The sequence below is a fragment of the Xiphophorus hellerii genome, chromosome 11 (genome assembly GCF_003331165.1).
Source record: "Xiphophorus hellerii strain 12219 chromosome 11, Xiphophorus_hellerii-4.1, whole genome shotgun sequence".
NCBI classification, from domain to species: Eukaryota; Metazoa; Chordata; class Actinopteri; order Cyprinodontiformes; family Poeciliidae; genus Xiphophorus; species Xiphophorus hellerii.
In genome coordinates this window covers 26,429,325-26,445,625 of record NC_045682.1, presented here as the reverse complement: position 1 = coordinate 26,445,625, position 16,301 = coordinate 26,429,325, and the positions used below count along the sequence as shown (strand labels likewise).

The 16,301-nt window shown below is 37.4% G+C and overlaps 1 protein-coding gene across 4 annotated transcripts in view; it reads right to left on the bottom strand.

Annotated features, from left to right (window-relative positions):
* The window catches only part of shroom1 (shroom family member 1), a 29,964-nt gene that overhangs the window by 13,207 nt on the left and 456 nt on the right, over positions 1-16,301 (bottom strand). The window contains exon 1 of one of the 4 annotated variants that reach the window (XM_032576768.1): positions 1,953-2,406. The exons of the other annotated variants lie outside the window; for them this stretch is intronic. The gene's annotated coding sequence lies outside the window, so the exon portion shown is untranslated. Of the gene's footprint in view, positions 1-1,952; positions 2,407-16,301 lie in introns of those variants that run through there. 4 annotated transcript variants of the gene reach the window in all.

Below are 16,301 nucleotides of genomic sequence, written 5' to 3'. Positions count from 1 at the left end.
ACATATGCAGCTTATATTTGAGTCTCCAATGTAGATCTGAGGATCAGAAGGGTTTAGCCACCTGCAAAAGGAGGCATGTGCTATTTAGCATCATTAAAGCCTCTCATTCTCATTAAAGGCTCTGAGGCTGGTTGAGCACATTGCAGAACAAAAATGAAAAAATGTCAGGAATCCCACATGAAATATCTGGGGATTAGTCAGATGACAGATATAATACAGCATGAAAAACACTTCTGAACTGAAAAACTTTCATTTTTCAAGAAATGCTACATTGTTGCATTGTTAAAACTTCTATGTCTAATAGCTTGATCAAAATATATTTGTGACAATAATTACAAATACAATGTTAATATTTCTGACCACATGATGCTAACCCCCTGTTTCAGTCACTAGTTGAACTTTGTAAGTAAGACTAACCCTAACCTTATTAGGGAATCCTCGCACAAAGTTTTTCTCTGATTTACATGAAGCCCTAACACAATTTCAATGAAAAACTTCAAACAAAACTTTACAAAGTCAAATTTCTGAAGTTTTTCTTCCTTAAGGAGTCAATTTAAAAAGTGTAGTTTATATTTCAACAACAGACTTCAAATATGGAATCCTCAAAAACAAAAGTGGAAAGGATGGATGTAAGAATTAGTCATAGTGTAAAACCATGCAACAGTTGGGAATCATACACATATATACATCTTTCTTAAAGTATTGCAACAGTGGTACAAAATTAATCTTTAATTTTCTAAACTAAAACCCAAAGTTGTCTAAGCAGCAGTTTGTTGACTAACGTGACATGACTTAAGGAGCTCAGGTTGCTACTGAATCCTTTCAGTGGCTCTACTGCAACACTACATTCATTTAATCTGGAACAAGTCATAAAAGCTACAAAAGGCAACCCTACTTTTTTGTGTATAAAATCTATACTAAGTTTATATTTTTACAAATAAAAACACAATTTAGTTAAAACGTTGCCAGTATTTAAGTAATTTTGCACCATATGGAAATCTTCTGTCATTACCAGATATCCAAAGAACTCATTGTTGGTACTGAGATGAGCTCCAGCAAGCTAATGATGGGTTTAAGACTCTAATAACAGGACTCTCTCATGACCCAAATGCCTTTCCATGACTTTGCTGTTTAAACGTTTGAAGCTTGATGCTTGTCAACCATGTACAAAAGTAAATGTTGCTGGTAAAACAAAGAGACACCAACTAGTTATCATACAGTGACCTAGCAGAATCAATATTATTATATTAGTGATGGGAACAAAACATCTTGTTCACATCCTGAATCAGTTGAATTAGTTTGTTTTCTGGTTTATGATAAATAAATGTTTTCCCGGTTATGCTTTAACTAAACTGATGACTGAAAACTCTTGCGATGCATTTCAAAATCAGTATTTCCTTCAAGATCTGCCAACTCTGTGGGGGAGGCTGCAAACCTGCACTAAACATGATGCAAGGTAGTCAATTTGCTTACACACAAAACTCACATAATGAGAGTCTTCCAAGAAAAGTGTTAAAGGGAACTGGAAGATTTTATGAAGAAGCTTCTGATCTGTGGTGTCTCTGATTGAGTGTTTCCAGCCTTTCTCTCTCCTCTCTGAGAATAGAGAGAGGCGACCAAACAGAGGAGCGCTCAAGTGGAAGTGATGGAGGGGACAGGCACTGACAAAATGTACAGAGGGGAGCAAAGTGGGGGAGGAAGGGTGGCAAAGGGTGATCAGCCCAGACAAATGCTCTCACACGCAAACCACAACAAGAGACAGGAGAAGTGAACAATGACAGCCAGAGAGCAGAGATAAGTTGGGAGACTGGACAGACGGACGCAAACTGCTAAACGTACTGGGAACTGCTTCTATTCAAAATGAACTTAATAAAAAGTTTGTGTACAACAGGCTGCAATTAAAACAAGAAATTAAAGTTTCTTGTTTTTGGAAACAAGAAACAAAAACTCACCAAAACTTTAAGGCTAAGTCACTGACTTCCCTCATTCCAGTCTGAAAAGAAAAGATTTCTTTTGTCGTGTTCCTGCATGCAGATGAGCCAAATTATTTCCGCCTTCTTCCAAAGTACGACCGGAGCAAGTTACCAGGAGAGGCAAGTGTGAGAGGGAAGACTTCTAAGTGGGTCCCTTCTCCCCCCACAGAAACCTGAGGCTGCCTAGTGGGAGCCACTGATTGGACAGCCGATGACGTCCGGCTCTCAGACGCACAATGAGCGCAGCAGAGGGAATATTTCACTGCTGCCGATAGCTGCTAGTGCTGCCGGCAGCCCGAACAACAGAGAGAGAGAGAGAGAGAAAGGGGTGAAAAAAAAGAGAGGCCTCGCATTCCTGGCTGGCTTCAAAGACGGAGCAGAGCCGGGGCACCATTCATTCCCAAGGCCTTGAGCCTGGCGCATGGAGACTAGCCAAGGCAGGAGGGAGGACTGAGAAAGGGAGGAGGGGGATAACTGCAAGTGGGTGTATGGGTGACCTTCCAGACTCCACCCCACATAGGGAAAAAAAGTCATAAAACTAGCTATTCCTCAAAATGATCCTGATTTTTTCTGTTCCTCAAGGTTAGTTTTTCTCCTGTACAATTCATATTAGTGTCTCGAAAGTTCTAAAAACTGCTGGATTTTTACATATCCTCATAATCTAAACTAAACATTTGTAAATGCAATGTGTTCACAAAAAAAGAGAGCGAGGAGAGTCAGATGACAGATATAGTACAGCAATGTGGCATGAAAAACACTTCTGAACTGAAAAACTTGAAAAACTTCAATTTTTCAAGAAATGCTACATTGTTGCTTTTTAAAACTTCTGTCTAATAGAACCTATCAGCCAAACTCAAGAGCTGTCTTTTTTCATACTTCAAAATAAAAGTGTCGACATACAACATAGTGCCAAGCAAAAATCACTCACCTTAACATTCTCTAATATCAATTTAGATTTAGTTCACCAAATAAAGTAAGACTGACATAAATTACACAGCTCTTCCCAAGACAATTTCAATTTGACAAGAAATATTGTGCTCATTACATCCCTAATGTATAATATCTAAAGACACTTGTTGCACTAAAAAAACCCTTTAAATTAATAATACAATAATGCCAATATTCCTAGCCTCCTTCTGACTTGAGATACATTTGAAACAAACACTTGCTAGTCTTTTAAATGTCATGAATTACTTACACTCAGAGCTAAACCATCCCGTAAACCACTGCCTTCAAACAAGACTGATCAGTCTGTTATGTGGTTCAAACCCACTCTCAATAACAATATGAGCTTTCTGAACTCCTGTGTGTCCGTTCAGCATTCAACAAAGACCCTTGTTGCCTTCCCTATTGTTTGCTATTGAAGCTGGTGCTCAGTTATGCAGAGGTTTTGTTACTGTCAGGACAGTGTCAACAACCAGCTGCATTCACGTCCTGCTTGTGGCTCTGGCTCGCTCCAGCACAATGCTTATTTATGAAAGCCGAATGTGTTTGGAAGAGACGAGAAGAGCAGAAACTACATCACCAAGATAAGTGATACATCATGGTGCATGGACGAGAGAGAAACTTAAAGATAAAGATAACACATTCAGCTCATGATGCAAGACTGAATGTGACATGGTTCATGAAAATGAGATGAGATTTTAACAATATTTATAAAAAACTATCAGACATACTTAATGATTGTGTTTTTTAAACACCACTGGTGCCACAACTAGCATCCAGTGCCCCAAACAATTTCAATAAAACTGAATATTTTTTTTGTATTTATGCTTTAAGGAATAGGAATGAACAGGAAATGAATTAAGAATAACTGTTAATTAGTAATCCATGACTTTCTGTTTCCCAAGGCAATAAATATGATGCAACATACTGTAGGTCAACTATGATTTTACATTTACCACAGATACGAGGCTGGAACGAATCAGATGCAAACATTTAGCATTGTTAAGTCATCCTCTATAGTATTATTCTCTCTCAGTGTAAGCCACACTTTTTTTTGCACCATATGCTTTTCTAAAAGGTACAAAATAAATGCTGTCACGAAAAAATAAAAGTATTAGGGAATCTTCAAACTGTATGCAGTTGAATAAATTAATACTAGCAGCAACTAGATAGGGTTTTGTGAAACAGAGTTCCTCTGTATAAGAAATATTTAAATTTTAAAATCTCCAGCTATGTTTTAATGTCATTAGCGCTACATAATGCAAAGAAATGTTTCCAGTAAAAGAGTAATTTACCTAAATGAATCCATGAAAAAAGATAAAAAGACAAAGTTGGTGTAAGGAAGGAGGAACAAAATAATAGACAGAATGAAATTATTAGTTAAAGCATTAACATTATCCCCATCGAGAAGGGGATAAAGAAAAAAGTCATATTTGCTGTTGGAAACTTTTACCTCTTTTTCACTGATAAATCTCATCAGTTGAGTGGATTGGAGTTTCTTTCCTTAATTGCACAACATGAAGGAAAATAGGAGCCAGGCGTAACAGAGGAAACAAACTAAAGAAACAAGTGTAAACCTAAACTCGCGCTCCTCATCATGTCATCGTGACTCATGAGTTTCTGGAGATGTCAACCATAGCAGGAAGAGTAACAAAGAAGAACTTTAAAGAACTTTATATGACTGTTTGCAGATAAGTGGCTGATCTCACACAAACTTTTACCTACTAAAAAACTGTTAGAACAGCCAGTTTAAATTTCAAAATGTCCAGCTATCAGACTTTACTTCTGACATCAAGTTTCCAATAAGTCCATGAAGAGATAATTCCTTTTCCTAATCCAACAGAAACAGAGGAAGCTGGTTAAGCAAAGCAGGAAGTTGTGGGACGTCGAGCGCTCTCAGAGCAAAGCCTCTGGCAGCGTGGAAAGGGAAAGGCACCAACACCTGCAACAGTTTTCCCTCCAAAGTCAGTGTCAACACAAAAAAAAATTATTTAATTATGTCTGCATCATGTATGCTTCAGAGGGAAACCATGGCTGCCAGTTGCTGGGCAGTGCTCACATCAGTGTCTAAAATCTCTAGCTGACCAAGACAAGCTGTCACAGTCTAATAAGCTCTGCATTCCTGGCCTGATCTGGCCCAAATAGCAGCTGAGACCTTTACTCTACTTTATTTAGTCGCTGCAGGTTGCTGGACAAAGTGATATGTACAAAACTTTACAGAATGCATGAACTTTTAACTGTGACAATATGGCTTTTTTCTGTCTTTGTAGCTATGCAAAGTGCCATCAGCATGGTTACATAACAATCACGATACAACGGGGTAATCAAAAGTGTATCAATAGCATTTTTCTGTATCATCTTTGGTCAACCATTAACCAGGAACTACAGTACATTATCCCTTGCTGAGAAATGAGCACAAGACTCGGTGAATGATAAACTTATTACATTCATCCGGCCTCTGCGAACACAATTACTTTTGTATTAAGGACCCCCAGGGGTTTGCAACCTGATCCGACCACAGCAAGTTTAACTGGATACTGCAGAAATTCCTCAGTACTGGAATAGCTCAAGCCTGGTTGGTGCATGTATATGGAAAATATATTAGTTATATTAGAGTGAGAGCAAAGAGAAGCCAGCCCCAGAGGGAAGCCCAGGAGACAGCAAGCTTAGTAACAACTAACCCACTTCCTGTTTAAAAAACGGGCAAGTCTCCATCATTGGGAAAAAAGTTTATCCTTCTGGAGAAACCCTGTTGATTCAGAGTTTCAACTGCTTTCTTTAGTCAGCCTTAACCTATCGGCTGTCCCTGAATACTTTTGGTTGATATGCTTCCTTCATCCTTCAACATTGGGTGTGAAGATTCATTTATTTTCATTTTTGATGAGTCTAATCCTTTTTAAACATATAAATTCTTTGAGTGAATAATTATGCGCAAAAATACATCTAAATTACATTTAAAAAATTTCATTCAGACATCTGATGTTAAAACTATAATCTTTACCATTAAACCATATTTATTAAGAAATAAAAGGTGATGAGGTTAGAACACACTAAAAATATGAAAGCCATTTTTTACACTTTAAACTTTTCTGGTTAATTAATTAATTTGCCTGTTCAAAGTTTAAAAGCTAATCAACTGAGACGTCTACTGAGGATTCTGCATACCAGAGAGCTGCAGCAGTTAGCTCAGGCTCCAGTAGCCATCTCTGTCCTGCTGCATAATGAACTGCCCTCACACCAGCTGACCACAGACACAAAGGAACTCACCCACAGAGGCCCCTGCGCTCCCTCTATGACAGCAGTGACTCTGTGACTCTGCAGGATCCATGCAAGGCTTTTCATACAAGAAAAGTTCCAACTCTTTTAAAAGATGATTCAAACACAGATTAATCTAACTGTAAATTTAAGTCATAAACAGATAATTCTCCATTTTTATAAAGCAGAAAAAGTTACTTTTATATATCAAAAACCATGCTAGTGACAAAACAAAACTGATGGCAAAACAATTTTAATTTCCTGACTGAGTAACACTTTATTTGAAGGGGTGTGCTTAAGACTGACATTTAGGAGCCCTAATGAATGCTTATGATTATTGCCAGAAAGTGTATTACGGTAAATAATAACACTTTAAATACAAATATTAATACAACTTTGCATTTATTATTTATGGAATTACACTTCATGACATCAGTCAGACATTCATGAAGACTCCATCATGTTCCTGACAGATGTTATGTCATGTTTATAACAGTTTCATGTCAGCCTTATCTACACCTCCCTCAAATAAAGTGTTACCTCGGACGGTTATGAATCAGGACATAAAACTAAATCCCTGATCTGATTCTAAAATTATTTTTACTGGAGGTTTAGCAGGTTTGTGCTGTATAACTTATAAAACCTAAACTCAAAACTGAACTTTTTATTACTTTTAATAAGTAATAAAAAGTAGCAAACACTCTTTAAAATTACAAACAAAAAGTTACAATGAAATAAAACTAAACTAGAATGAAAACCCCAAAACTATTAAAACCTTCGTATCCTATTCTGTACTTACTTCTGTACTTAAGATTTTCTGTGATAAATCATCATATTGTAAGATGGACATGTTATGCAGCTCTTGAAAGAGAAAGAAATACTTTAACAAATCTAGAAAAACATGGCTGTCCACCTAACGTGGCAAGCCTGACGAGGGGAGCTGTGTTAAGAAAAGCAAACAAGAGAGACAAAGTAACTCTGGAGGAGCTGCAGAGATCCACATGTTACTGGGGACATGGCCAACATTCAGAAGAAGTTACTTTATTTAGAAAAAACAAGCAAAAAAAAAAAGCTTTTGCTTAAATGCAAAACACTTAAACATACAGTCAGAGCTACAAGATAATGATTTAGATCAGAGAATAGAAAGGAGCTGGATACACATGCTGGGCACACTTTTCTACAAAATACATGAGTGTATGGTTTTATTGTAACAAATTATGAACTACATCAGGGTTTATGAAAACCATTGTAGGGCACTGTATGTGAGAACACGTTGTCCAACTGAGTGGGGCCATTGTGTAACTGCTAACTGCCCAAAGCTCGACTGAGTTGGGTAAACAGCAAACACAAGTATGCGAATGGGGGGTGGGAGGTTAATCTTTGAATAATATTTGCATATTTGGTTTTTACCAGTCAAATGGAGGCCTGTGTCCTGATTATGAAAACCTGTTTGCGTTGCCTGCCTTACCTGCTCCACCTGCTTATCCAGCACATTCTTTTTCAATGTGCTTCTGCCAAGCCCCCAAACTTTCAGAGATAACACACTAGTCACCATGTTGCCATAAAGTGTTATGTGTTTGGCCTGCTGATAGATTTTGTTACTCTGTTTGCATAGCTAGCAAAGATAGTACATTGTTTGGCTGTATATTGCTTATTGTGTCAGATTTTGAAATTGTCTAACAAGCTTATCACAGTTTTTGTCATGGACACTTGTGGAAATGAAGGTTTTGTAATGGACATACCTTTTTGGGAAACAAGGTGTGTACGTAGAAGTGGTTTTAGTTTTTCATACTTTGAGTAATTTTTAGGTGTAGAATTCAAAAAGGTCAAAGCATAGTATTGTGATTGTGTATACATCGATTGAATGATGATACCATTTTCAAAAAATTTATTCAATTATTGTTGAACAATAACTGACTATGGCGTTTTCTCCCAACTTTTTGCTGTTGCCATTTTGAAAGCACCGCCAGGAGAATTATGGAGTGCCTTAATTTGCATACACTGTATGTAATTTACATAAACTGCTTGATGGGAGAAAAAAATTTATTTCACATCAGTTTGAAAGGCTAATTAATATATTCATAAATGTGCATGTTTTATAAATGCAAAATATAGTTCCAGTTAGTTAGTTTTCCCCATTAATTACCGTTTTTATTTATTTCACTTAAAAATATTTTCTCACTATCAGTTTTCATTAGTTTTAGTTAACTATAATTACCTTTTTAGCGTACACCACTGTTCTCATACAGATACCTGTGCAATGCTCTCACCACTCACCTGCTTTAGGTCTACATTGATAACTGATGAAAGAACAATGACTGGGAATCTTCCAAATGTAACAAAAATTTGCATGCAACACAAACCCAGCTATATGAAGTCACAGCATTAAATATCAGTGAATAATTCCCACTCAGCTCTAATGCTACCTGAGAGTGCTGTTGGTCTAACCCACCATTTCCCCAGACATATTTGAACATAGCTCAGTTTTGTTTTGTCATCAAATAGTTCTCCTCCCATAACCAGACTGGAAAAATAAACCCATCTTGAAGTTGTTATATCATAAGGACAAAGATTTAGAGTCAATACCTCTTACATAATGACATTACATATTTAATCCCAAAGTGCGAAGAATATGCAAGGGAAGAGGTGCCAACCTAATAACGTGCCACAGGCGATTTTTGCAGATGCCTAAGCGCCAATTCTGAGCGCATGACTTGCAACTGTAAGCAACCGCCCTTAATTAAAAACCCTTCAGGAAAACAATTTCACTGTAAGGCTTGAGTTAATCAGAAAGCCAACATGAAACCTTACTTTTTTTATTTCTAGAGAAACAATTTTAAAATCTCGACATCAACACTCAATCCAATTCCTCTTAGAGACTCTACATTAATGAAAGTAGGCGTTTTCCCCTCTCGGAATTGTTGGATCCCCTGGAGGAGTTGTTTTGTTCTTGTTTGCGGAAGAAAACAAGATGTAGAAGTGGGGTCCAATCACAGTCCTCATACGGCCCGACCGGTCTAATATCGGGCAATTATGGTTTAAAATAAAAGTATTGTTGTTGAGTACAGATCCCAACATCTTTACTATAAACACAGCATGCACTTATTGTCTGTAAATGCAGATATATTTGGAAAGTTTCCCTTTTTTTCGCTATCTGTCAGACTATGAAGCATTCAAAACCAAGTATTTTGCAGACAAAAGCCCAAATAGGAGAAGTACCAAAAAATGAAAAGAATATAAGCTCTGAAAATCACAGTTCTCTATGATATGGTGTGATATAAGTATCAGACATTTCTGCAATATGCATTCTTACACCAGCCAGGATACTTTAGGAAGCAGGAAGTGGAGAGCCCAGGTATACAATGAGCTTCCCTTTAGAGCTGCACCTTTAGGACAACAAGGAAATGTTTGCTCAGTGTTTCATGGGAGATTTGAATTGCAAACCAATCCACCAGGCAGACACAGAGATAGTGTAAGAGCTAACAATTAGCACTCACATTTCCCACACCCCATTGACATGGCTGACCGAGAAGTCAGCAGCAGACTGGAGAACAGGAGTGTCATATGTGTGTCTGATTTGATCAGAGATTGCTTAGCTTCTGAGATGTTCCCAGGAAGTTTGAAAAATTCCAAATGTGAGCAACAAATAACCAAATTTTCCCTTTAGTTTTGTATTAATTCAGATCAACTTGTCAGGATTCCTACACATTGCTAAAATCAAGACTCCATACTTTTCAGACTCAAATTTCTGGAACCTTATGTTCTTTTTAAACCCATTTGTGGAAGAAGAGATACAAAAGATCCAAATGCATTTGTGGTGACAATTTCTAGTGCTCTAAGAATATGACTGAAGGATCGATAGATCATGAAAAAAAATGTAATTGCTAGAAGTAAGCAATTACTCCCAGAGTAGATCTACAGCAAATAAATTGCTGTCCACCTATTATTCTTCCAAATCCAATCATCTAACTTTTCTGAGCCTATTTCCTCCTTATCTCCACCGTCTCCCACTCATTCCTCTGAGGAGGATCAGTTACCTCCAGTCAGAGGAGTACCGAGTGTTTTCTTAAAGTTTCTCCAGTAAAAAAGATGTTACAGCACATCTGCTTCTGCAGTTTCTAAAAAGTTGTGAAACGTCACAGCAATCAAAGTAAACAGTGACGGCTGTCTAAGTAGAGTTTATCCTACAAGGCAGCAGCTGTTAAAGGAGTCACATATGGTCTTTTACTCGTCAAAGTGTAATATGAGATGAGAAAAATGCAGACCAATTAAAATAAAATGTGGCCCGATAAAATCTCTATGTATCTCATTTCACTACTTTTTCTAAGGCCTGAGCTTTTAGTTTTGTGTGAAAAGATTCAGAAAATCCTCCCTTAAGTGGGTATATTTTACCTTAAGGTTAGCATCAGAATCTGAAATTAATTATAGAGTACAACCCAAGGTTTACCTCATACCTAAGTGTTTTCCATTTTCAATCATGTAATGCCTCTGCCAAAAAGATATGTGCTGGCTTTCACTCTACGTTTCACATCTAAATTATGAATTATTTAGCTTCAGCAAAAACAGAGCAGAGATTTTAGCTCTCAGCGGGTATGAAAGTAGACTTTAATACTCACATACTGACGATGAATTAAAAAAATAACCTTGATCCTACGGCCTACTTTCTTCAACTTTGTCACAAGTGAAGGGAATCATTAACATTCTTGGCACCACGGCAGAAATGATTTTATTACTTAGGAAAACAAAAGTCACAGCAGTTCATATAGTGTTCTCTGAACTGGCTCAAAAACCTGGTCAAAATTTTATCCTTTATTCTGCACAAAGTTTAAAGTAAAAATAGCAAAGAAATTTTTTTTATTCAGAATACTTGCATTCTTTCATATTTGCAGTATGGAGTTTTTCCTATTCAGCCCACCTCTTTCTAGTTCATCTTATAAAACAGACATTGGAGAGAAAGAACAAATGTGTGTCTAAAGGGCCAATAATTGCTATATCCACCCACACCCTTTGTTACAAATCTGTTGGGTCTGATGAAATGACACCTAAATTACCTGGTGCTCAGTCTTAACAGTCTTGCTTTTGAAACTAATACAGCAACCTAATAGCACCGATAATCACACTCAGGAGTCAAGTGATTTCTAATCTTCATTGTGCAGCACCTCATCTGCCACCGTGGTTAATTTTGGGAGACCGGATCACAATGGAGTCATTTTACTGCTGCCAATGAAGGTTTCCCACCTCTGTGGAGAGACGAAGGCAGAGGAGGAGGAGGAAAGGCAATGTTGGTGAAGAGGGGGCCTAAGATTGTAAAACAATTCATCAAAAGATTAAACATCACTAGAAAGCAAAACCTGGACTTTGCAACCTGGGAAGGAACAAAACTTTTACTTTCTGGTGTTTAAACTGACTTTTTGCTTTGTATTCTATTCAGTAGTATTCTTTATTTAGTTAATTTCTTTATAGTTACAGAAACAAACTACTATAAGAATATTCAAGGGCTGGAGCCAGAAATGTCACATGAACTTTGGTTGGAAAACAACAAAAATGCATATTATATTTAATGTGACATTACAACATAACAAAATAAGCAACCAATCGTTATTTTGGTGACTCAAAATAAGTCAGCAAAGAAGCTGAGCAACTATAGGGTATGCTCAGCTTCTACTTGCACATTCAGACCTGCAGCTGGTACGTCCAGCCATGTCAAACGGCTGTAAATGTCTTTTTATTACCCTGATATAACTATATTAATGAGTCTGCTGCTGGTTCAGGTTTCAGTGATAACTCCTCACATACATCTTTTCATCTGTGAAACCTGAGAGGAACCTTTAACAGACCCTACTGGCATGAAGGACCAGTGTACAAACAATGTTGAACTCCATATACTGCTGGTCTTTTTCCATGTAGTGCGTTCAATACAAGAAAACCATGTGACTAATAGAAAAGTTATACGAAGGGAAAAAAAACTGTTATGGTTTCAAAACGACTGGAGAGTTGGGTATGAATAAAGGAGTATTACCCATCATTCTTATTAATGTAGCACTGACTTAAAGCTATATGCATGCTCTAAGCATGTCTGATAAGCAGCAGACTATTTGTGTTAACCTAAAAAAAATATATTTTTTTTTTGTCTGTGTAATAAGGAATTGAAATTACTGTTATATCACCATCTTGAAAACAGGTGCGGCAAAAAACATTGCCTAGCTAATAAACTGGCATATAAAAAATGCTAATATGAAAAATAATGTGTTTTGTTTGCTACCGTTGGACAGGATTTTAAAAAAAACTCTTCCTACTGCAGTGGAGCTTTTTAAAATGTTTATATTAAAAATGTTTTTTGTATCTCAGCTTGCTGCAGCAGCAAAAATCAGAATCGAGAGTATTCAAATCTAAAACAGCATTGTGATAAGATACTGGCTTTTTTTCTCCTTCTCGTCAATCAGCACCTTGATGTAATGTGACACTACAACAATGTGGTGTCAAAGCTCCAACCTGTCAGCCAGTCACTGCAATGTTTTTCAGGCAGTAGTGTTTTTGTTTACCCCACATGATCAAAAACTAACATTAATCTATGTCCATACCTGTTGTCACTACTTTAAATACACAATTCTAAAATAACAGTTCTTGAGTTTTGAATGTTTAAGAATTTCTGCTGAAAATGTCCATAAATATATCAACCATTACTTATAAAGCATTTTCACACAATCTTTTGTCGGCATGTTAAAACAAACAGAAATAAAAGACATAATGAAAATTGGCACACAAGGTAATTTTGAATAAATTGTAATTAGACTAATAAAAACAGAACAAAAGTTCTAATATAAACTCAATGTCCTGAGGAGTTTTTGTATCATCCAAAAATAACCTCTGGCGGCCATTTTTCTTCTTTATGTTTCTCTTGTGCTGCATATGGTTTAAGGAGCCTTTCTGCTCACTTGACAGGAGAGTCTCATAATAGATCACAACTACAGGCTGCAAGTGAACAAACTCAGGCTTCACGGATTCTGAAATGCAGAAAAAAGACAAAAAATAGACCGTATAGAAGAGAGAGTTCATATTTTAGTGATGTGAATGGGCAGAAGAAGGAAATGAGAGGAATCTTAAACCTACTCAGAACAGGGTGGGCAAAGTGCACAACAATAAACTCTTTGAAAATTAAAAAGGCGACAGTTTCCATTCGCCCAGCTGGTTAACCTTTTCCATGGTATTTTAATCATTTATTCATTCTGCAGAGAAATTGCACCCTGAATATGCCAGCCGACAGTAGATTCTGGTCTCACTCAACAGAGTCAAATAAGCTGCTCTTATTCTTCTCGTCAGTGTTTGACATGGCCTTTCCAGTAGTTACTGCAGTGATGTCACCTTACATTGTAGCAACGGCACGTATGCATTCATTAACGTCTACAACAAGCATCAATCTTTTTATCCGCCTTTTCCAAGGACGTTATCGTCAATCAGCTGATGAACAGCTATCAAAGCTGAAGACTAACCTCCATGCTCTCCTCTGTTTAATTATTAGGTGACAGTATCACTATGGCGTCACTAAGCTCTAAACGAGTAACTTCTGCATGACATAATCTCCCAGAATGAGCAGGTAAAACTTCTTGTATGTTTCATGCAGCTAATAATGTGTTTGGAGGACTTTCACCAGCCAGAGCTCTTTACTTTTAACGGTATCAAACAAGTACTAACTAAATCTTATTTTATCATTTCAGTATATCCTGTTTCCAGGTTCTAGCAATAACAGCATCAGAATATAATCCCACTGAAGTGGTTTACTCTTAATATGATCAATGATTCATTTATTCTGAATGACTGCAGGCAGTTTGAGTCATGCACTGCTTCTGCTCCTTCCTTAGCACTTTGAAAACATGTTTATTTCCTGAAAACTTCATGCAGGTACGAAAGAAGAGGAATCCATTACAGGAAGGTGTGAACAACATAAGGGTTGGAATAACAAAAACTAATGAATTGTTAACTGATTTAAAGTTACGACACCTTCCTGCTACATCCTACTCAGCTCAGAGTAACGCAACGGCCATAGCTGTCATTGGAATGAGCTCCTAACAAATATCAGGGAACATTTCAGCACATCTGATCCCTCATTACCAAACCAGGCCATCCCTGCAGAGGTGGGCTGAGTAAAAGGTCACATAAAGAATGTAAACATCTGAGTCTCTACCACATACTCAAACGTACAAAGAGTAATTTTCCACTGCATGAAAAACACACCACACAGTCCCCCTTCCTCTCAGCCTAAATCTAGCACCATGGCTACACAGAACAAATACTTTTTCTATTTTTTTTGTCTTTTTCTTTCCTTAGAAAAAGAGAGAAGGTTAAAAACAAGGCTGACGAAAGAGGTCGGGTTTCACCCCACTGGCTACGTTTACAAGACTTCTGTTATTTTACTATAGCCGTTGCCTTCTATTTACTTCCACCTTTTGTTTCCGCCTCTTCCTTCTATAATCTTAAAGCAAACACAACAAAAGCCATCAACTTAGGCATGGATTAATCACTTCCACCAACTATAGGACATTACGAAACATGTGCATACACTTCCACAAACTGGATTTGTTTTACTGGGCAATCGGTTGTTTTAACTGTGGAACAGACTTGGATCAATAGGTGCTTCTGTGGCAACCATTGGCAGGAATCCTGTTGAATATGAAGTGTCTTGTATAAAAAAATAAATACCCCAGAAATCTGAAAAGAAACATGAATCCAGCTCAATAAGCTGTCTTCAGAAGTAATTTAATTAGTTAATAAAGCTAAAATCTGCTTAATTTAATCACAGAATAAGCTGATTTTAGCCTCAAAAAAGCCTTAAAGGTGTTAGAGAACATTAGTGAGCATACTGCATCATGAAGACCAAGTTATGATTAGTTGTGTACTCCACAAATTTTACTTTTTTTGAACAGTTGCAAGTATATGTTATGTTTCAAAGGAAGTCATAAATAGTTCTGTTTGCAGCTGGTTGTGTAAGAGGTACAGCAAACATGTAAAGAGAGGTGGACTGTCCGCATTAAAACCAAAATTAAACCTTTTGACCCACATGCAAGATGTTATGTGTGCCAAATAAGAAAACCCTGTTGTGAGCTGCCAAAGATGAAATAGCTTAGAATATTTCAGGTAAAGTTCAGACAAAAATCCAACTGAGAATCTTCTGCAATACCAAAAAGTTCTTCAACAAGTGCAACTCAGTTTGAGCCATTTTGCAAGGAAGATCTTGTGAAACAATCAGCCTCTAGGTGTGCAAGACTTGCAGTTCTAATTCCAACAAAAACTCTAAAGCATTGTCTGAAGGAGGTTGAATACAAACGCACTGCACACTTTTCAGTTTTCCCTTCCACTCCTTAATTATGCATTGCTTTATATTGGCCTATCACATTAAATCCAAATAAATTATATAGAAATCTACTGTTCTATCTCCACAACATGCTACAAAAGTTCAAGATGTATGTATAGTTTTGCAAGACACTGTGCATACATGCATTTCACATCCAAGATGCAATAAAAAGGGTCTATGTGCAGGCCAGGTATCACAGCATGTGGGGGAACACAGCATCACATACCAGCAGCAGCACACAGAGCTCAGTGTGCTCCTCCTTCACACACCATCTGACCAACGCACCGTCAGCATGAGTGCATCAATTTCTGCCGCTGCACAAAACCCTAGTGTCTGGTTTCCTCTCAGCAACCCTGGCCAAAGCACTGCTGCCCTTTGTTCCCACTTTAAATAAAACATAGCCCACTCATTTGGTAAAAAAGGATCCCCTTGTGCATAATTCAAGAGACAGGTATCAGTTTAAGGGAAGGTTTTTTTCTTTCTTGTAAAGTAGCCTCCTCTGCTACACAGACTGTACAGCAATTAGAAATATATCAGTATTTAGAGCTGTCCCCGGGGTTTTACGCCTGCCATCGCATCAGACTGGTGTATATTCTGAGTTATCTACAGTACACGTTGTTAAAAAACAGTGAATCACAAAAGGTGGAGATGTTTTTGCCTGCCTCTTATCTGTTTTCTAATCAGTTAATCAACGCAGCCCGACTAGTCATCACAGCAGGTTTCGAGAGAAAAGGCAACAAAAGCTGACACAGTAAAGCAGGAGTAATAACAGTCTTTGA